Source organism: Plecotus auritus, assembly GCF_963455305.1.
Source record: "Plecotus auritus genome assembly, chromosome: 9".
Taxonomy (NCBI): domain Eukaryota; kingdom Metazoa; phylum Chordata; class Mammalia; order Chiroptera; family Vespertilionidae; genus Plecotus; species Plecotus auritus.
This window is the reverse complement of record NC_137783.1, coordinates 81954620-81976069: the sequence shown is the minus strand read 5'-3', so window position 1 is coordinate 81976069 and position 21450 is coordinate 81954620. Positions and strand designations below refer to the sequence as shown.

The following is a 21450-nucleotide window of genomic DNA, read 5'->3' as shown; positions in this document are numbered from 1 at the left end:
TTAAGGTAGAACAAATACAGTAGGTCCTCGGGTTATGTCGGAGATCTGTTCCTATGGCATGACATAACGCGATTTTTGCCGTAAGTCAGAACCCACTTACATAGGCACCTACATCACTCACATGGAGCACCTACACAGCAGTAATGAAGTGAAACAGTAAAAATTTAAAAGAAAGATAACAATTCCTGACCTTTACTTGTGGTAAATAAATAATAAAAAACATAAAGCACATATGTACATATGTTGAAATGACGGAACTTTTTTTTTATAAGTAAATGGGAGATGGCAACGTAACCATGAAACAACGTAACCTGAGGACTGTCTGTACTATTATCCTCATTTTTTCTGGATGAGATTTTATCCATATTTTTCTCTTTTCCCAAAGAGCCTCTAGACCATAGTAACACCCAGGTGTGGATGTGGGACAAACATAGGACTCCACCTGTCCCCTGTGTGCTTGTGCAGCATGTCCTGTGGCTCTACAGGTGAAGCAATCCAGACACGGGCAATGGTCATGTGTGGAAATGTGTAGGTTCAAAGGGAAGTTAGTACCTCGGCTTTAAGGGAGTTAAATAACAGGAAGAGAACATGTGAGTGTGATCACAGTAATAGCGGTGTGAGGTCAGACTGAGGCCCTCCATGATTTCCATCAGCCTACAGTCACACCAAATGAGCTCATGATCTAAGTGAGACCCAAGTGCTATCCATTTAGCAAAGGTTTGCACTGCCAGCAAGGGGCTTGCTGCTCCTCAGCCCCTCAGTGAACATCCTGGAGGTGCTGCTGGGATACAGGCAGGAGGGATGCAGGATACAGGCAGGGATAAAGGATGGTGGGGCTGAGGAGCTCTGGAGACAGGATCCTCAGAGGCTCCCAGATGGCCTGAGGAAATTTTTATAGGTTTTAATTAAATCCCCTAAGCAGCCAGCATTTTTATTTAAATTGCGTCAGAGCCCAGATGGCAAAACAAGTTTTTTTCTTTTGTTATGTTTTTCATTTTTAGGTGTTTAAACTTCAGGACTTTTTACAGCCTATTTTAAAAATTGCCATCATGCACTTTATGTGTGGTTCTGTTCCTTCCCTCCATAAAAATGGACTATGCGTGTTAGAGGGTAGGTCTAGGTTGCCCGGTGAATTACTACATTTGCACTTGAGCTCGCACTCCCCTCAGAATCACCAAAGGCCAAGTGAGAACTCTGCTGGCTCCTCAGAACAGAAAAAGCCCTGGGCCCAGCTGGGCAGGGCATTTCTGACAGTGGCCTTCCCCATGGGGAGGATGTCAGGGGGCATCTAGCCACCCCTCTGCTCTCTCTGCTCTACAGTTGTAGGTTATGCTATAGCACTGGCTCCATGGACAACTGGAAAGGCCAATAAATTAGGTCATGTCTGTCCACTGCCATCCAGGCAAAACTCTTAAAAAGGTTTATGAGTAACATATTCCCTCCAGGGTAGCTATCTCCACCTTCAAAGCCACACTGGCCCCACCCTCACCTAGTTCTGCCTGGCACTTACACACCCAGTTTTACTGAGCTCTGGCTCCAGTTTCTTCCCCGGCTTTTTTTCACGTCCCCATGTGTCAACTTATAACACCTTGTTCTGGCCTCTTAAGGAGAGGGAGCTCACAGGAACAAAGTGGTACCTGTCTATATATATATGTGTGTGTGTGTGTGTATATATATATATCAATAAAGATATATTTAAAAATATATATATATATATATATATTCTATTTTAAAATATATCTTTATTGATTTCCTAGAGGGAGGGAGATAGAAACATCAATAATGAGAATCATCGATTGGCTGCCTCCTGGGTCATAGGTCAACTTTCAACTACTGAGCCATGCTGGCCAGGCAATAAGTGTCATTTTTTTATTATTATTATAAACAGCTTGCATGTGCCTAGAAACCAACTAACAACTGGTATGAAAGCCACAATTTCCAAACAGTGCTCCAAAACAACAATTTAGTTTTATCATAACATGATTAAAATGCTTTTCTGTTTTCAGCTCATCTCTGAGGGCTACAGGCACAGGCTCCTAAAGATGGGAGCTTCTGCACCTCTAGCGGCTGGGTCTCTTGAGGAGGGAAGCCAGGTCCCCGCGGCTGGGTCTCTTGAGGAGGGAAGCCAGGTCCCCGCACTCCTTTGGCTTGGATCTGCCTTCCTTTCTGGGAGGCAGGTAGTTATCAGTCAACCGGCTGCCAGATACTATTATTGGAAAAATGCATAGATGGTCTTTCTCCGTTGCTAGTGGGAGTGGGGTTCTTGGGGTGCTGCTGGAATAAGCATTTCCAGGGGCCCCCACGGGAGATAAGATGTGGTAAAAAGCTTTATTGCCATGGAATTGCATCCCTTTAGTGAAGTACCATTTCCCTTAATCCAGTCCTGGAAGAAGCACAGTTGAGGATTCAGTAGAGCTAGAAGGAAAGCCAGTGTCGAGCCTTTCCGTTCCAGTGTGGCACTAGGCTAGTGGCAGGCCATTAGTCCATTGTGTGTAGGGTCTACATGGCCCCGGGCCATGTGGGCAAATGCAGAGCATGAGAGCCCCACAGGCCAGGAGTCAAGGGCACTATGCCAGGAGGCAAGAGAGAAAACTCCCTTGTTTAGGAGTTTAAGTATCTCAAATCTTCCTGTGCTTGCAGTGGCCACACCTACTCTGGCCAATGACCTGTTCCCAGGTGTGATTGACACTTTACCTTCCCTATTTCACCCAAACTTTACTGAGCATGCTTCTATTCTTTCCTTGTCCAGTCCTTCCCCCGAGGATCTGCAGGGAACAGACCATTTTGTGGATGACCTGCTGCTCTCCCATACTGCCACCATTATTGGAATAAACGTTCAGATATGCCTCCCTGGGGAGTGTTAACTGCAGCTTCCTGGCAAAGCTGTCCAAATGACATGCCTATATTGTTTGGCCTTCTCTTTGCTCCTTTCCAGTTATTAATGAACTAGGTTCATTACATTGATATCAATATGACAAGCTCCTCCATTTGCAGCATGAAGGCAAATAATTGTCTTTGGACCCTGTCACTGCCTCAGGACCCTCCGCGCACACAGTGCCTTGCAGCATCAGGGGTCAGAGGTCTGGGTATCTCTGTGTCTACTTTAGAGTCAGAGCCCCACAGAATAGATTTTTTTTCATATTATGATTCAACAATATTTAGGTTAGGCATCAAACACTTATTTAGCAGATATACTGAGATCCTACTATGAACCTAATGTTGGGGCAGAAATAGAATATTGGGGACTAGCTACAATTACAAGAAATATTAATCATGCTCTGTTAACTATGATTGTTCTCTTCTGATTTGAGAAAGCACACTCTTAACCTCGCCCTGGGACATGGGAGCTCACATCGGAATGTAGTCCCTCCTCCTTTCTCAAGACCTGCCTACCATTATGCCATTATGAAAAGATGAGCAACTTTGTGGCTGAAACAATCTAGTTCAGGAGGCACCCACCCCCTGGGCCCCAGCCTGCATTGCCTGTAACATGTAACCATTATCCCAGGCCTACTTTCCCATGCCTGTAATTCTTACTCTCCCACATATTCTTTGCTTCCTATCCAATATAAGCAGATGGCTTATGGGGAGGGGCAGAGCAGATTTTTGTGGATGACCTGCTGCTCTCCCATACTGCCACCATTATTGGAATAAACGCTCAGATATGATTCAACCTTGTTCCTGCTTAATTGGCTCAAGTAGTGACAGGCAGCCCAGACCCATTGGTTATCCAATTACACTATTATCAGAGATACAAAAATGCTCTCTACCATCTCTCAACGTAGTGAGGGAGATAGATTTAAAAACAGTATCCTCACTAAAATGCAGCAGGTGATAAAATAGTTGCACACAGGGATACAGAGGCCATTTGACCTTAGATGAGGTGTTAAGGAAAACTTGCTGGACATGGTGCCTGAACTGAGTCTTGAAGGAGGTGTGGGGCAAACACAGATAGAAAGGGCACTCCAAATGGAGCGAACAGCGTTAGCTAAGGCACAAGATGTGAAAGATGAAGGTGGAGTTGGAGGCACCTTCAGCAGTGGGTATCAGTAGAATGCAAAAATGAGAGGCCATGACTGACCAGGGAGAGCCTGGTACAAACTAGAAGCTAAGCCCAGTCATCAAAATGCTTAGAGCAAAAGTGACAATGTGAAATGGCTCTGGGTAAAGGATTAAGTCTGGGTTTGAAGAAAGATGCGTTTAGGAACGTTGACTAGAGATGAAGAGAAGGGGAGCGACTCAGGAAATATGTGGAAAGTTTAATTAGCAGGACTTAGTGGCTGACTGGCTGGAGGAGGAGGGAGAAAGAAGCGTGCAGATGAACTCAGCTTCCAGCTTTGAGGTCTTTGGCATTTGAGCTACTGTTTACACGGGAACTGGTGGATTCAAGTGGACTCTACGCTTTGCGAGTTCAGAGTGAGGTAATATTTCTGAATACTAAAGGCACCAATCTCTACCAACATTTAAACATGTAGATACATTATCTCTCAATGAAGGTTATTTCCTGGCAATACAGGTCGTTTCAGGCCTGCGAGCAGGATTGGGGGTGAAGTGAGGAGAGCGCACATTTCCAAGCAGAATCCTGGCAAGGCAGCTTAAACGTGTTCCCAGCTCCAGATGGCCTGGGGGAGGGCTTCTGGGGAGAAGCTGAAAGCAGCAGAGGGACTGATTGGCCCACAGGGACACCACCGGCACACACTGAGAGGGACAGCCTGCCAGGCATCAGGTGCCCAGCCAGCCAGATGCAACTGCACCTGGTCTCATTTCCTCCCGGTCAGCTTTGGAATTCTGTCAGGAGCTTTATCTCTCTCCTATTTTAAGCAAAAATAATTTAGACCAACTGATCACTGAAATACCCTCCCCCACCCCTTCAAAAAAAGCCCCAACGTATTTCAAGTGGCTATTTACCTCTGTAAAGCAGCAGCAAGCCGGCTTTTCAGCAGCACCCTCCTCTTCGGTCCGGGATCCAGGATCCATAGAAATGTGTTTTCCCTTCAGCCAGTGAGGGATTTTCTCTGTCCTCGGTGTGCCCTGCCCACCAGCTTGGGGTGCTGGGGACCTTGGTTTGAAAGCTTGTCCAGAGTCACTGAGGAGAGGGGACAAGCCATCATTCTCCCGTTGGCTACCCAGCACCTACCAGGTAAGCTGCTGTGCACCAAGATGAAGCCCTTGGCAGGTCATCTGGACCTGGTATTCCAGAATTTGCTTGAATATATAGAATGCACATCTCTGGGTTCAAAGCAGCAAGGCTGAGAATGTTATTTCCAGCAGGCATGATGATAAATGAAAAAGATGCCCCTTTCCAAGTTTAACATGATGGGAATTTACTTAAATAAATCCCAGCATCTTTGGGGGATTAAGATTAGTAATATTTTCATTTTTATTAAAAAAAGAGATACTTGACAAATATTTTGAGGACCTACTCTTTGTATGGGCTGTGCAACCTACTGTGATAAATACAAAGTGTAAAACTCAAGAAATGGATAATCTATTTGGGTGGACAGGACACAGACAATTAAATAATGTTATAAGGCTGCACATGGCTAAGTGCCCTGATGAGTGGCACAGATAGACAGTAGATTTTTGGAGTGAAAAAAAAAAAAGATGGATAGGAGCTGAAGTTATTAGGAAAGCCTTCAGAAAGAGGCTAGCCTTGAAGGGTAACTGGGTGCAGATAAGTGGAAGGTGAATAAAGGAAGAATGACTTGCAGTTATGACTTGTTAACACTTCCATTGAACCTATTCTACATAACACACTTACTGAATTTTAATTAGCTGGAATATGTAAATCTTCAATTCAGAAAGGCTATGTCAATATTGGGAACTAAAGTCCTTTTTAAAAAGAAAAGGTTGGTTTGTTTGTCTATTGTGGGTAACTGCTGGCTTGCTAGAGCATTCCATCCCACCTGAATTCCTCCCCTCCCTGCCCAGGGATCTGTTCACCTTCAATGGCTTCTACTAAACGTCCACTGATTTTTAACAACCTTGCACAAGAGAATGAGATTTGGGCTAATTGGTTTTTTTTTTTTTATTCTGTAAATGATAAGTAGCAGCATAGCATGAAATAATTTCTGATAAAATTGAAGTTAACTATGTGTTTAAGGGTTATGTGGTAACTTTCTCCACACTTCGGGTTTTTAGTTGAATCTGCTGAATCAGGGAGCAATCTCCCAGTGTGTTGGTGTTTGTGTGAGTGACAGGCATGAAGCCACAAAAAGAAATCTTTAGCTTCCCCCCTCCAACCCCTGTTCTTTACATGAGCGCATAGGAAACCTCCAGAAGATTTTCATGATCTTAGCATTGACCTTCTCAATACTATCTGTGTGTATCTATCAAGAAATTGAGAGAATTTCAGAGTTTAGGGATTCTTATTGATAGCCTAATGACACAGGATGGCAATGAAAATATTAATAGATAATGGTTGACCTCCATGAGTAAATGTTGACAGTTTCTGCTGATGAAAGGCCAGCAAATAAAAACTTATGACGACTTAAGCAAAACAAAAACTAACTGTGGGGAGAAAAAATAATTTTCCTTCTACCCTTCTAAGTTCTTCTGGTTGGTCTAATAATCAAATTGACATGAGGCAGATTAACAGGGGAAAATGACCAAATTATTACATATGTACATCCCTAAGAATATGGAGTCAGAGGACAATTTGGGAAAATTGAGGCTTATTTGCCAAGAAGCTAAGAAGAGGGGAGGTTGTGGTTTGTGACTTCAAAAGGCAGGAAGGCAATTCATCTGGAGATGAAAAGCAAATGTTTGGTAAACAAATGTTTTCTGGGCTTTATCCCACCTAGTTGGTATTAAGCTATAGTTATATATCATGATAGCTCCCTTCCTGGAAAAGGTCCTCTATCTAAATTATTTTAGGTAGTTAAGGGAAAGGTCAAATGTTTTTCCTGAGTCTTTCATTTCTTAAAAATAACCAGCTTAAAACAATCAATATCCCATAAAAGGCATATGTGGGGGTTGCAAACTCTGCTTCCCTCAAAACAAAAAACAATTTTCATTCTCCATTTCCTTTGCTCAGCTTACTCTCTGCCTATCATGGCCTTCACACACACACACCCTCCCCACCATACCACCACACCACCACACCCCTACAACCCCCATGCCCCACCCCGCCGTACACACACTCCATATCTACTTTCCGAATCATTAAATCATGCACTGGAAAATGAGCATCACTGGTGAAGAACAGTGGTGGATTCAGACTTTGCCTGCTAATGGGGTTAGACTCAGTAAGTCTACTTCCTCTGTTACGGGGCCCAAATTTGTGTGCCCAACACTTCGAAAGGCCAAAACTCAAAATGTCAGTTTGAGTAAGGAAAGGTTTATTGATTGAGAAGGAGCCAACCAAGGGGGTGGGAGACCTAATGGTGTCTCAAACCCATCTTGCTCACTAGACTTTATTAATGGTTTTCCCAGGAGTTAGGGGAAACAGGTATGCAGAATTGCTGGTGGGCCAAGTTTTAATTGGAGAACCTTGGAACTTGGCCATTTATGGTAAAGGGACGTCAGCACCGATCTTCCTGTACAAGGGACCCTTGGCTTCTGAAATGGTTCCTGTGTTCAAGTTCAGGTTCTGTCCCAGTTCTTTGGTTCCGGGGGGTGGGGGGGGGGGTGGGGGGAGTTACAAGACTGATCCAGGTGCAGCTTGGAGGTCAAAGTTCTCTCCTCTGGGCATGCTTTGACTGCATTACTTGCAGTTTTGGTCTGTGGTCTCTGAAAAGTAACCCAGTATCTTGTTAAACAACATGGGGCCATTTTGAGCTGGTTCTGCATTTATACTACCCGTCCTTTGAGACCCATCTTTGCGAATGCTTTCTCAGACCTTAGCCAGAATTAATCTTATCCTTCTTTATGATCCCAAAGCAAGAAAGTTGGTTTTCTATTATATGATAGTGATATAATAAGAAATATATATACAGATATACAGTATATATATATGTGTGTGTGTGTATATTTGGTCTTTGTTCTCTTTCCCGGCACAGAGCTTCTTAAACCCCTGAAATTTCCTGAGTGGTAGGGGTCAGAAAAGTATCTTTTCATAACAAGCCCCTTTCAACTACACCTGAATTTATGCTAAAGAGGTGACTCTAGAAGGATGGGGGTTGGTTGCCAGAGGAACCAACCCTGTGATCACAGGGTTGGAACTTTTAGCCCCACCCCCTAACCTCTGGTTAGGTGGCCAATGATTTAATCAACCATGCCTGCATGATGAAGCCTCTCTAAACAACAAAGTTCAGAGAGCTTCTGGGTTGGTGAACAAGAATGTGTCTATGTGTCAGGATGGTAGCATACCCCAAATTCCATGGGGACAGAGTTCCTGTGCTCAGGACCCTTCTGGACCTTGTCCAATATCTCTCTTCATCTGGCTGTCCATTTGTGTCCTTTAAAATATCCTTAGTAATAAATTTGTGATAGTAAGTAAACTTTCATTCCAAACTATTATTTTATCTGAGTTCCGTGAGCTGTTCTAGCCAATTATTAAACCTGAAGAGGGGGTTGTGGAAACCCCAGATTTATAGTTGGTCAATCAGAAGTACTGGACTTGATAGTGGGGTCAGTTCTATGGGACTGTGCCCTTAACCTATGGGGTCTGCCCTGACTCCAGGTAGCTGGTGTCATAGTGTTGTCAATAGAGAAACCTCCCCTTTTAATGATTTACCGTGTCCTGTGTTATATCACAGCTATTTTGTGCATATTTTTCCCACTGTTACATCTTAAATTTCTTAGTGTCTTCAAATTATTCTTACAAATTTTCTTACTCATTATAGTTGAACTGAATTCTTTTTTTTTTTTTTTTTACTCAAAAAACATTTCTCAATCTTTTAGCTAAGCGCCTGCACTGAGTTAGATCATGGGGCAAAGATTGTGTAAATACGATCATTGTAAACAGAAGGGAAACTTGGAAAAACATCCAGAGGTCATGGCACAGAGTTTGGAATGGTTGGTACCCAGGGTTTAAATGAGAGGATAATGGGAAACAATCCAGATAGGTATGCATGGGGTCTGGTTATGAAGAATTGAGTTTTACAGATGAGGAAAACGAGACACAAAGATATCATTTGATCTGCCCAAGTAACAAAGGGATTAGAACGCATCATCTGATTGCACCCACCACCCAGGCCCAACACCCTCCCATAAGCTCAGACAGTGGTTTTATGCATCCTTGCCAGGTTGGGACAATTAGCTGGGAAAAGATGAAGATATTATTAGAGAGTGTCCAGGACAATAGTGTCTGTTTGGTTCAGCCACATATACCTCTCTTTGTACTTGGCACTGCAACCTAAACCGAGGCAAACAACCAAGAAAATTCAAGACACTGAAGACGCATTCAGCACTGCTCTATGGCATGTTGTAGTAGCCAGTCTGAGTCCGCGTTTAGTGATGCACAGACCAGTCTGTAAGTTGCCCTTTGAAGCAAATACCAAGAGTTGCCAACTCTGCCATCCTTTTGGCCCTTTTCATTGAGTTTTAAAGAACTAATATTTCCTTTTTATTTCTTTTTTATCGTCAAAAAAGTAATATTTGCAATGACAACTGGGTTAAAATAATACGCAAAGGTGTTGAGATTAAGTCATAAAAATGACATTCAATAAACAAAAGAAATAATGTTTAACCTCTCTAATAATCAAAGAATTTTTTAAATTCTGGGCAGTATTTTTGCTCATATTTAGTTTTGTGGTCAAGCACACATTTATGGTTTGGTTGATTAGGAATGCAAAAAATTTTGGATCCTATGACGCAAAGCACAGCAACTGCCTATGGCTGCTTTGCTATAGGTGGCACACACTCCCAACAATTCATGGGCTGCCTGTGTGCTAGAAAAATGGTCCATGTCTCTCAGACACATCTACCACCATAATTAATTCATTATTTCTGTAGCCTGAGTTCTGTTTTGCATTTGTAAAGAGAATAGAGGTACCAGAACAATTTAAAACAAAACAAAACAAAAAGATGGGGGGAATCAGATACTCAGACTTATTTTTCTTTGTCATTCATCATCCTACCTGAAAGAAAACAAAAGGGTGAAGGGATTGAGAAGTACAAATTGGTAGTTACAATATAGTCATGGGAATGTAAATTACAGCATAGGGAATATAGTCAATGATATTGTATAATTATGAATGGGTCCAGGTGGGTACTTGAATTTCAGGGGGACCACTCTGTAAAGTACATGATTGTCTAACCACTACGCTGTACACCTGAAACTAATACAGAATAATGTTAAATATAAACAGTAATTGAAAAATAAATAAGAAAACAAACATTTTTGCAAATAAGAACAAAATGACTCAAAGCTAAATAGATGACTTTTAAAATATAAGGTCATTGTTAATAAAGAATATGCCACACCCATATACCTACCCATTCAAAGTAAACAGTTTCTTTCATTTCCACTTTCCTTCTGTAAAATGCACCTGTCATTACTACTTCATTACACTGGCATTTCTTTCCATTTTTGAGAAATGGGTTGGGTGTTTACAGATTAACTACAATTATTCTATACCGCTTCTTGATGCACTGAGATATATTCATTTAAAGTACATAATAGCCTCCAATGTTACATTATCATTTTTTATTGTGTAACAGAGCTTCATTTAGGACTTTTTTCCAAAGACCCATTGAGATTTTATGATAAAGCATTTAATACATTATGAACAATGATCATAAATTTTGTTTGTTATTGAGAAAGAAGAATTTAGATACTAAAATCTGAAAGCAAATAACATATAACAATATTAACAGTAAAATAACATTTACACAAATGTTAAGATTCCATAAATAAATTATAGAATTAGGAGAAGACAATGAATTTGTACAACTAGCATTATTTCATTTCACCCCAGGTACTGATTCTATTATAGAATCATTCTAGGAGTGCTTCTTAGGAGTATGGGTGAATAAGTGTAACTACATGTAAAGACAAAACTTAATAAACTCTTCTAGGTGAGATAATACCATATGAAAACATCATGTGTGTTTGGAATAACTGATCAGCAGAGTAATAATTCTGACAGTATAAGGATTCAGAGGGAAATGTGCAAAGTAAAGCCCTTTAATGTGTGATTCTGCAGTAACTTCTGAGGAACTTCTGAGCTTTGGCTTGTCAGCTCAGTGGATGGAGAAAAGCAGTTTAAACCAAGCTAATTATGGTGAGGTTGGTGTGCTAGAGAGGACTTGGAAAAGGCAGCAACCATTTGGATAAGGGTTACTCTGAGGGTTAACTCTTTTTGAAAATATACTACAAACTGTAATCTAATGAGCTTTAACTGATATCCATATCAAACTTTCTCTGACCTGGACAGTGAATCCTGTAGTGGATAAGATTTCCAAGTAATGGACTTTCTGAGTCTCCATGATTCCTGATGGGAATCTAGGGCATTTAGGAAACCACGGGGCATTTTCTTAGGATTCTGTGTCCTGAAGCAAAGACTGAACAGCTATTTGAGAACGATCTTTCTTTGCTTACACATTTGGTCAGTATATGTGGGTAGGAGTGGAAGGAAGGAGTCTCATTTTGCAACATTAAGTTCCTTAAAGTTAAGGCTACTTCCAGAATGTTGAATTTGGGTTGGTTTTCTAACATCTTCAAGTTTTCATGATAGGGAGGGTGAATTAATTTGAATATAACAATTGTGGATCTTAATTACAGTGCAGGCAATGTAGTCATGTGACCTTTCAGCCTGGACCTGGAATGAACTATGGGGGCATCACTTACTTCCAACCTTGTGGAATTGCCTAAGCTCCTCCAGTACTGTCCCCTTTTTGTCTTCTTTTCCTGGCAGGACATGACATAAAAGATTAACATTAAATTACCTGAATACAAGAAAAAAGCATGTTCTGCATTCTTATTGATAAAAATGAAGGAGAGATGCACTAGATCTGTATGTGTACAGTTCTGTCTTATTTCCTAACTCTACACAGCTAGCAGTACAGAAGGTATGGTCAGCCTTTGGTGTATAGTTATCTTAGGAAAGAAGTCATGAATAATATATGATATGATATGATATGATACGATATGATATATGATATGATATACTTGTTCCTGTGGAAAGTAATACAATAATCCTATATAATAAAAGGCTAATATGCAAATCAACCAAATGGCAGAACAACCGGTCGCTATGACACACACTGACCACAAGGGGGCAGACACTCAACACAGGAGCTGCCCCCTGGTGATCAGTGTGCTCCCACAGGGGGAGTGCTGCTCAGCCAGAAGCCAAAGCCAGGCTCATAGCTGGCAAGCACAGCAGCAGTGGCGGGAGTCTCTCCTGCCTCCACAGCAGTGCTAAGGATGTTCGACTGCAGGGAGCAGGCCTAAGCCAGCAGTCAGACATTCCCTGAGGGCTTCCAGACTGCAAGAGGTTGCAGGCCAGGCTAAGGAACACACACCCCACCCCCCCACCCCCAGTGCATGAATTTCATGCACCAGGCCTCTAGTGAATAAATAATAATGCAAGAATAAACTCTGTTTTGCATATTCACAACTAGAAACCTACTTTTGCCCCACCCTATATTATAACATACCATAATAATATATACATATACAAATATGCATACAAATTAATATACACTATAATGACAAATACAAAATATTGAGATCATTCACTTTATGCATCAGAATTTATTGGATTCAACCTGCTGTACAGTTGTGCTAGTAACAGCCTTACAACAGGTATTTATGTCTAATTCTTCATCTACAAGTAGAATTTTCTAATCCCTGCCCTTCCTGAAACTTGTAGAACCCAACACCCAATTTGTATTAACTCTTTTTTTTTGTCACTGTTACATCTTTTATTTTATGTTTCAATTACAGTTTACATTCAATATTACTCTATTTAGTTCTAGGTGTACAGATAGTGGTTAGATATCATGTATTTACAAAGTGATTCCCCCAATATTTCAAGTATCCATCTGGCACCATAGATAATTATTACAATACTAGAGGCCCAGTGCACGAAATTCGTGCACGGGAGGGGGGGTGTCCCTCAGCCCAGCCTGCACTCTCTCCAATCTGGGACCCCTCGAGGGATGTCCGACTGCCCGTTTAGGCCCGTTCCTAGCGGGATCGGGTCTAAACGGGCAGTCGGACATCCCTCTCACAATCCAGGACTGCTGGCTCCCAACTGCTCGCCTGCCTGCCTTCCTGATTGCCCCTAACCACTTCTGCCTGCCAGCCTGATCACCCCCTAACCACTCCCCTGCCAGCCTGTTTGCCCTAACTGCCCTCCCCTGCAGGCCTGGTTCCCCCCAACTGCTCTCCCCTGCAGGCCTGGGTCCCCCCCAACTGCCCTTCCCTGCAGGCCCAGTCGCCCCCAACTTCCCTCCTCTGCCAGCCTGGTCACCCCTAACTGCTCTCCCCTGCAGGCTTGATCGCCCACAACTGCCCTCCCTTGCAGGCCTGGTCCTTCCCAACTGCCCTCCCCTGCTGGCCATCTTGTGGCAGCTATCTTGTGTCCACATGGGGGCAGGATCTTTGACCACATGGGGGCAGCCATCTTGTGTGTTGGAGTGATGGCCAATCTGCATATTACTCTTTTATTAGATAGGATAGAGGCCTGGTGCATGGGTGGGGGCCAGCTGGTTTGCCCTGAAGGGTGTCCCGGATCAGGGTGGGGGTTCCCTTGGGGCATGGGGCAGCCTGGACGAGGGGCCTGTGGCAGTTTGCAGGCTGGCCATGCCCCCCGGCGACCCAAGCGGAGCCCCTGGTATCTGGAATGTATTTATTTTCTATAATTGAAACTTTGTAGCCTTGAGTGGAGCCAAGCCTCCTGCTTGCTCTGTGGCCCCAGCCATTTTTGTTGGGATTTATTTATCTTCTATAATTGAAACTTTGTAGCCAAGGCAGGCCAGGGCTGCAAAGCTTGGCTTCCTTCATCGCCGGGGACAACTCAGGCCTCCTGCTCTCTCCAGATCCGTGGCTTCCGCCATTTTTGTTGGGATTTATTTATCTTCTATAATTGAAACTTTGTAGCCTTGAGTGGAGGCCTGGGCTGGCCAGGGTGTGCAGAAAGCTTGGCTTCCTCCATTGCTGGGGAAACCCAAGCCTCCTGCTCACTCTGTGGCCTCAGTCATCTTGGTTGGGTTAATTTGCATACTTGCTTTTGATTGGCTGGTGGGCATGGCTTGTGGGTGTAGCGGAGTGATGGTTAATTTGCAAATTACTCTTTTACTAGATAGGATTATTGACTATAGTCCCTATACTGTACTTTACATCCCCATAACTATTCTGTAATTACCAATTTGTACTTATTAACCCCTTCACCTTTTTTAACCCAGCCCTCAAACCTTATCCCCTCTGGCAACCATCAGTTTGTTCTCTATATCTATGAGTCTGTTTCTGTTTTGTTTGTTCATTTATTTTATTCTTTAGATTCCACATATAAGTGAAATCATATGGTATTTGTCTTTCTCTGTCTGACTTATTTCACCTAGCATAATACCCTCCAGGTCCATCCATGCTGTTGCAAATGGTAAGGTTTCTGTGTGTGTGTGTGTGTGTGTGTGTGTGTGTGTGTGCGCGCGCGCGCGCCTGCGTGCATGTGTGTGGCTGAGTACCATCCTATTGTGTAAATGTACCACAGCTTTTTTATCCCTCTTGTCTTTTGATGGGCTCTTGGGTTGCTTCCATGTCTTGACTGTTGTAAGTATCGCTGTCAATTTGTATTAACTCTTGCCTTACAAATTTCAGTGGAAGATGTCTGAGCATATGTATAAAGAGGAATAAGTAAGAAGCAAAGGCTAAAAACTCTATTTTTCAATTCTCTTGTATTTACTTGTTGGTTTATTCAACAAATATTTCATCACTGCTTGCTGTGTTTTCAGAAAGTCCTAACCTCTGCTTAGTGAGCTGACAGACTAGTGGCAAGACAACTGGGATGAAAAAAACGTGCAGAGTTAGGCTCTGGGAAATAATACCTGTAGTCACTCAGCACCTGTCATCGTGCTGGGGAACAGGGGTCAGAAGCCTAGCGCTTTCACTCACTGCTTTATAACCACAGACAAGGTGTTTTACCTTTCCTGGTTTCAGTTCCTCTTACTGTAAAATGAGGATAATAATATCACCTCACCTGTGGAGATTAAATGAGATAACTTATGTGGAAGCACCCAGTGCAGTGGCTGTCACAAAATATACGCTTAGCACTTAATGACAGGCCCCATTTCCACGCTAGGGAGCGCAGTGTGGTTGTGGGGTTCCGGGTTCCCATAGCACCCAGCCGCATGATGAAGGTACTAGATACAACACAAAATTTTACTTCCATCTTCCGTAAATGCACTGTTTGAATCTGGAATGTGAAGGAGCCAGAGAGAAGGGACAGGCAAAGGTCAGAGAGGGCACTTGACACCTGAGAACAATATGAAAGACTGGGACTCTTCAGGTTAAAATACAGAGGCTCAAACAGGTACATGATGAGTAACTCAAAATAATCTGGTAAATACAGAGGTGACCCTGGGAGCTTTCCCAGGTGGCGTGAGTAAAAGGAATAAGTGGGTTTTAAAAAGATAAAGATAAATCTAGAAAGACAGAAAAGCCCTGATAGCTACATAAAGAATCGGGCATTAAACTCTAAGTTTGACCTTAGAGTGGATGGATAGCCAGACTCTCTACAGCACCTTCTATAGGGTGATGAATTGGTAAGACATCACTCGCTGTGATCTGAACTAGTATGGGAATTACACATCATTGGTATTACTGAGACAGTTTATATTCCCCCTCTGTTGTGACTGTGTGTCATGTGAGGATAAATATCCAGGAAGGTTACAATTCTCAATTTAAAAAATAGAAAAGATTGTCTTTTATTCTAGATTGGGCAACCTCAGCCACAGCCATTCAAGGAGTTTAAATGGGCTGGTTATCCAGTGTGGCTTGCATGCCATTATTTTGCTGCTACTCTTTGAGTTCCAAAGACCTGTTGTTTTTGTCATTGTTGCTTGCTTTAGAGTATCACTTTTCTTTATCTGAGCTTCCCTTCCCTCAGGCTTCTTTCTATGGTTTAACTTTACTCTCAAAAGAACACATTTTCCCCAGAAACCTGCTTGCTTTTCTAATCCCTGCCCTTCCCTGAGTCTTGGCTGCCAGCTGAACCGAAGAACTGGTTCTGGTGACAAGAGAAAGGCTCTCAAAAAACAGTCTCGTCAGGAGTTCAGCAGGTAGCGGAGCCAGGCCCTGGATTGCAATGCTGCTGGGGCAGCCACTGACCAGGGCTTTTGCTCTCTCTACTCTGCCCCTCCCTGGTTGGGAACTCACAACAGTGGTCCTAAAGCTTTCCCTAGAGGATGAGCCCTAAGAAATCTGTACCTGGAAGTATCACCTTTCTGTGGCAAAAAAAACAAAGGGGCAACATTTTCCTGAGTCTCCTGGGGGTTTCGGGATTTTGCAAAGGTGTTTCAATGGACAGAGTATCCAGCTTCCATTGTGGCATTAACCCAGTGTTTAAGCTCTGACTCGGAAAACAGTTCCTGCCTCCCACACACCATCTGGGTTTCTGTGTGTTGTGGCTGCTGGGCAACACGAAACAAAAATGTGTTTGAATTCCTCTATGGGAGGAAAACTTTGTGCTGCTTTGATCTCTTATAATTCGGGCAACAAGTCCACTTTTCCAGGACTCAGTGTAATTGAACAATTCGTTCTAGGGTTCACTGAGGACTGAACCTGGAAAACCAGCATAGGGTAAGGGGATTTGGAGATTATTTGGCAAAAGGTTCTTAAAACCCAGAGTAGACGGTTGATAGGGATCTAGATGCTTAACTGCCTAGAAGTCAGAACAAGTTGTAATAAGATGGCTCAGGTACAGGAAGATCAGCTATGAAAGAACACTATGGGTACAAAAGCCAAGAAAATGGAGGAAAAAATGTGAGTAATGAGACAAAATAAGGGGGGTGAAAACATAAAAAAGAGGAATTGATGTCCTTGGCAAGAGGAACTGGTAAGGGAACTATTTTGAGAAATATTTGAGATTTTTCTGACAAGGAAATGGAAGATACAATTCCCATCTCGGGGCTTCAGGGACTTGTTTGCTTTCAAAATTTGTCCATCATTTTTAAATTATCATTACCATATTTTTAATTGGCAAAAGTAACTTTAAGCTTATACCAATTGCATTGCTTAGTAGTGGGGTTAGTAATACCCAGAGGCGGCGAGATAGAAGATTAGGAGGCCAGGGGCTTTAGAATTGAAGTGTGATTTCCCGTCCCCGTGCAACAAATCCAGTCTTCCGAGTTGAGTGCCACCTCTGTAAATGTGGACATCAGTACCTCCGCACTGTTGTGAGGATTAGCAAAAAATATTTCAAAATCCTTGGAGATAGTAGGCACTCCATGCATAGCATCTGCTGTTATTATTTGTTATTATTATTATTTCACCTGAAGACAGGGAGGTTGATGTTTTAAGGCCCTTTTTAGTTTTATAAGATTTCTTAATGATTTAAATCTGATGTAGGAATGATGATGAGTCTTTTGATCAAACATTTTAGACCAGAAGATATCTTCAAGATAATCTCATCTTTGTTCATGTTTTTAAATTGTGCAAAGCTTAAAGGAATTCTGATAATTATCTCACCAGTCTGGTGGTTGGTGATGTGCTTCATGGGGCCTCCCTCTGAACAGGACCTCATGCTCAAGGAAGCTAGCCCGAGCTTCTGTATGCAGCAGTATCCAGATTCCAGGAGGGAGAGAGCAGAAGCTGCAAGGCCTCACGTTTCATTTTGTCACTTTCAGCTGGTCTAAGCAAGCACAAGGCCAGCCCAAGTTCAAGGTCAAGGAGAAGTGACAAAGTCACATGAGAAAGAGTGCCTTTAGAGAGGAATTAGGGAGGCCTGCTTTGTAACAGGGTACCACTTCATCTAACCATCCTTAACAAACCAGGAAGATAAAGCCAAGAAAGTTAAATATTTGGCCAAGATCATCCAAATAAACCTGAGCCTCCTTCAGTGCTCTTTCTACTATCTAATGGCAACTCAAGAACGGGCTAGGATTTGATTCACAGAAAGCAGACAAGTGGGGCCAAAGAATGGAGATAAAGGGACAACTATCATTTACTGCTCACATTGCAAATGGGTAGTACATGATCAATTAGTCATGGAAATAAATATGAGGACAAACACCTGCTCGGAATAAAGGTGAACAAAGAAAAGTGAGTAGCAAAGATCAGCAAGGGCACAGTTGGGGAAAATAAAGAAGGGATTTGATTTATTACTCAAGGATGGAAAATAAAGGAAACAAATCTAACTCGGGAGGAGGAACCTCAGAGGGCAGACTTGTTCAGGAGATGCTAGATGGAATCCAAGGCGGCACACAGCAGGCTAAGATTCCTGTGTAGGGGGCCAAGACGATAAGGCCCAGCAAGAGAAGACCTGATTTAACTGAGTCAAGTTAACCAGCCTGGGGCTAGGAAAAATTACAAGTGTAGTCAGCAGTCCTCATGATAATGTTGAGTCAAGCTGGACTGATGAAGCAAACCAGTTGTGCACTTGTAATTTATCTATATGCATGCCATTTGTAACCCCGAGGTTCTTCTCATTGGCATAAAGTGGATTGTCTGCTCTAAATCGCTGGCTGAGTATAAAACAAACCAGTGTAGGTGAGGAAGAGTCCTATGCAGGGTGGCAATGAACTTGGTTGATTTCCACTTGTAAGCAAATGTTATCTCTGTCAGACTAAAGCCAGCTGAGACTTAAAAATACTGGCTTCTTAAGTTTCACATTTCAGGGCACCCCACTTTATGTTCAGAATTTCTTTTGCTAGTGTTGAACTAATTTGATACTTTATTTCTAAGTAAATGAATGAGTCTAAACAATTATGCTTCTTTTACTACAAAAAGCTCACTTAACCGTTATAAATGTACAGGCTATTTTATAGTACACAGGATTCTTGAGTGTCTAAGACTAAGGAGCTGAGTTATAAGTACGCAAAGAGTTTAGATGTTTGTGGCATTCCCAGTTTCCCTTCCTGGGTTATCCTTACTTTAAAGGCTAGAACTATTTATGTTTTGCTTCATTGGTAATAGGTAAACACAGTGCTATTTTTTTTACTACTTTACCCTTAAATTGTCTGGCTGTACATGATCCCCACTTTCCTGACAATGCTCCTCAGGATTAATCTTGAAATATTTCGTCTTTTAAAAGCTGTTGAATTTCTCCAAAATCTTGCCCTTTTATGTATCTGCTTGTAACTACTGTCATTATTTCTCATGGTTTTCATGAGACAAATATTAGCATATGCACACCTATGGATCAATTTATGTTTTACCTACTCTAGCCTAGGCAAAATGAGTTTTCTATGGCCCAACATTCACATTTAATCAGGATGAAAGTCAGAAACCTGGGAGAAGTATTTAGAGCAATTAGTTCATATTTTTATTAATCATGCCTTATTCCAATGAAAAACTCTGAGACATGGATTAATTAATTGATAAAAGGTACAATTGCCAAAAACACAAAATGTAATTAGTAAACAAACATGGGAAAGTGTTCAAACCTTACTACTTATCAAAGAATTGTGGCATATTTTGTTAAGCAAAGAAAATGAAATTTTCTTAAAGAAAAATAGCCACCCACAATTATACCTTGAAAGTATTAAATTCAGAAAATAAAAATACTCAAAATAATAATATGAGTCTCCCAAGGATGCCTAATGACAGTCTTGTACATTGCTGGCATGAGTAATAACGCTACAGCCATTTTGAGAAGCATTTGGTAATGTGTATGAAGAACCACAAAAATGTTTTGACTTTTTGACCAATAATTCTACTTCAGTGTCTGTCATAGGCACTGTAAAAATAGAAAATGCTCCTGATATTCATTATAGCAGTATTTATAAGGGGGAAATCTCAATGTTCCACACCAGAGCAATAATAAATAAATTATGGAAAATATACCAGTTTGAATATTATGCAAATATTTAATGATTGCTCCAGAGATGAGTAATGTTAAAGGGGTTTATAATGTTGGGGTTTGTTTTTTAGATTATATGAGCATTGTGTCTATGAATAGCATCTTCTATGCACCCATGAAAATAAAAAATCTGGGAGTCTTCCTAGGCATGTCTCTGTCCCTAACCCTGCAAAGTCACTTCACTGTTTGGTGGACACTTGGGGTCAATCTTATCTCTCCTGTACTCCATTGGAATTTTCTCTCCAAATGCAAGTCAGATGTGTCAAGCCCTGCCACATCCTCAGTGCTTTCTCATTGCTCCAGAACCAAATGCCAAGCTTTCACCCAACCTCAAACACTGCCTGACCTGGCAGCCAGCTGCCTGCTCCTCTCTCTTCAGTTGTCTTCTCCATCTCCACCCTCAGCCAGGTGGGCCTCGTTTCAGTTCCTTGTGTCTTCCTTGGGCCACTTGCTCCACGGCTGCTACTCTTCTGCTTAGAAAATTCTTCCTGCCCATGACCCTTTGCCTCATCCTTCATCCTTCAACCCTCAGGCCGTTTGTCATCTTCTTAGGGAAATCTTTGCTGCTGCCTCAGACCAGGTCCCCTTCTTATATGCTCTCATAAGCATCTATTTACTTTTTAATAGATGCTATTAAAAGGGTCGCAGGTTCTATTTCTAGTCAGGGCACATACCCAGGTTGAGGGCTCAGTCCCCAGTTGGGTTGTGTGGGAAGCAGCTGATCAATGTTTCTCTCATTTGACCTCTCTCTCTCTTTTTTAAATATATTTTTTATTGATTTCAGAGAGGAAGGGAGAGGGAGATAGAAACATCAATGATGAGAGAGAATTGTGGATAGGCTGCCTCCTGCACGCCCCCCACTAGGGATTGAGCCCACAACCCAGGCATGTTCCCTTGACCAGAATCAAACCCAGGACCCTTCAGTCCCCAGGCCGACGCTCCATCCACTGAGCCAAATTGGCGAGGGCTCTCTTTCTCTCTTTTTCTCTCTCTCCCCTCGTCTCTCCCTCTCCCTTCCTCTCTTTAAAAATCAATAAAAACATATATATATAAAAAAAACATATCTGCTCTGCTCACCATTATACCTCTGTATCTGCACCATAGGAGCCTTCCACAAGTACCTATTGAATAAGATTTATTACAACCATGTGAAATACTGTGTCCTGCATTTTCAATGTAAGCATTTTTGCCATAAACATCTTTGCTGCAAATATTTTGACCACACAACTAACTGGCTGTAAGGCAATTTCATGGTAAAAGACAAAGTAACGAAACATAAAAGAGGGATATTGCCCGGCTGGTATGGCTCCTTGATTGAGCATCAGCCAAAGAACCAGGAGGTCACAGTTTGATTCCCCATCAGGGCACAGGCCTGGGTTGTGGGCTCGATCCCCATTAGGGGGCATGCAGGAGGCAGCTGATCAATGATTCTCTTTCATCATTGATGCTTCTATCTCTCTCTCCCTCTCCCTTTCTCTCTCTGAAATAAATTAAAACATTAACAAAAGGGGGGGGGCGGTTTGAAAGATACTTTAGTAAG

General features: G+C 42.2%; 1 protein-coding gene across 2 annotated transcripts in view; it reads left to right on the top strand.

The window, feature by feature from the left end:
• EXPH5 (exophilin 5) overlaps nucleotides 1-21450 on the top strand; it is an 82823-nt gene that overhangs the window by 15360 nt on the left and 46013 nt on the right. Inside the window, exon 1 of one of the 2 annotated variants that reach the window (XM_080643090.1) lies at nucleotides 4868-5140. The exons of the other annotated variant lie outside the window; for it this stretch is intronic. The gene's annotated coding sequence lies outside the window, so the exon portion shown is untranslated. Of the gene's footprint in view, nucleotides 1-4867; nucleotides 5141-21450 lie in introns of those variants that run through there. 2 annotated transcript variants of the gene reach the window in all.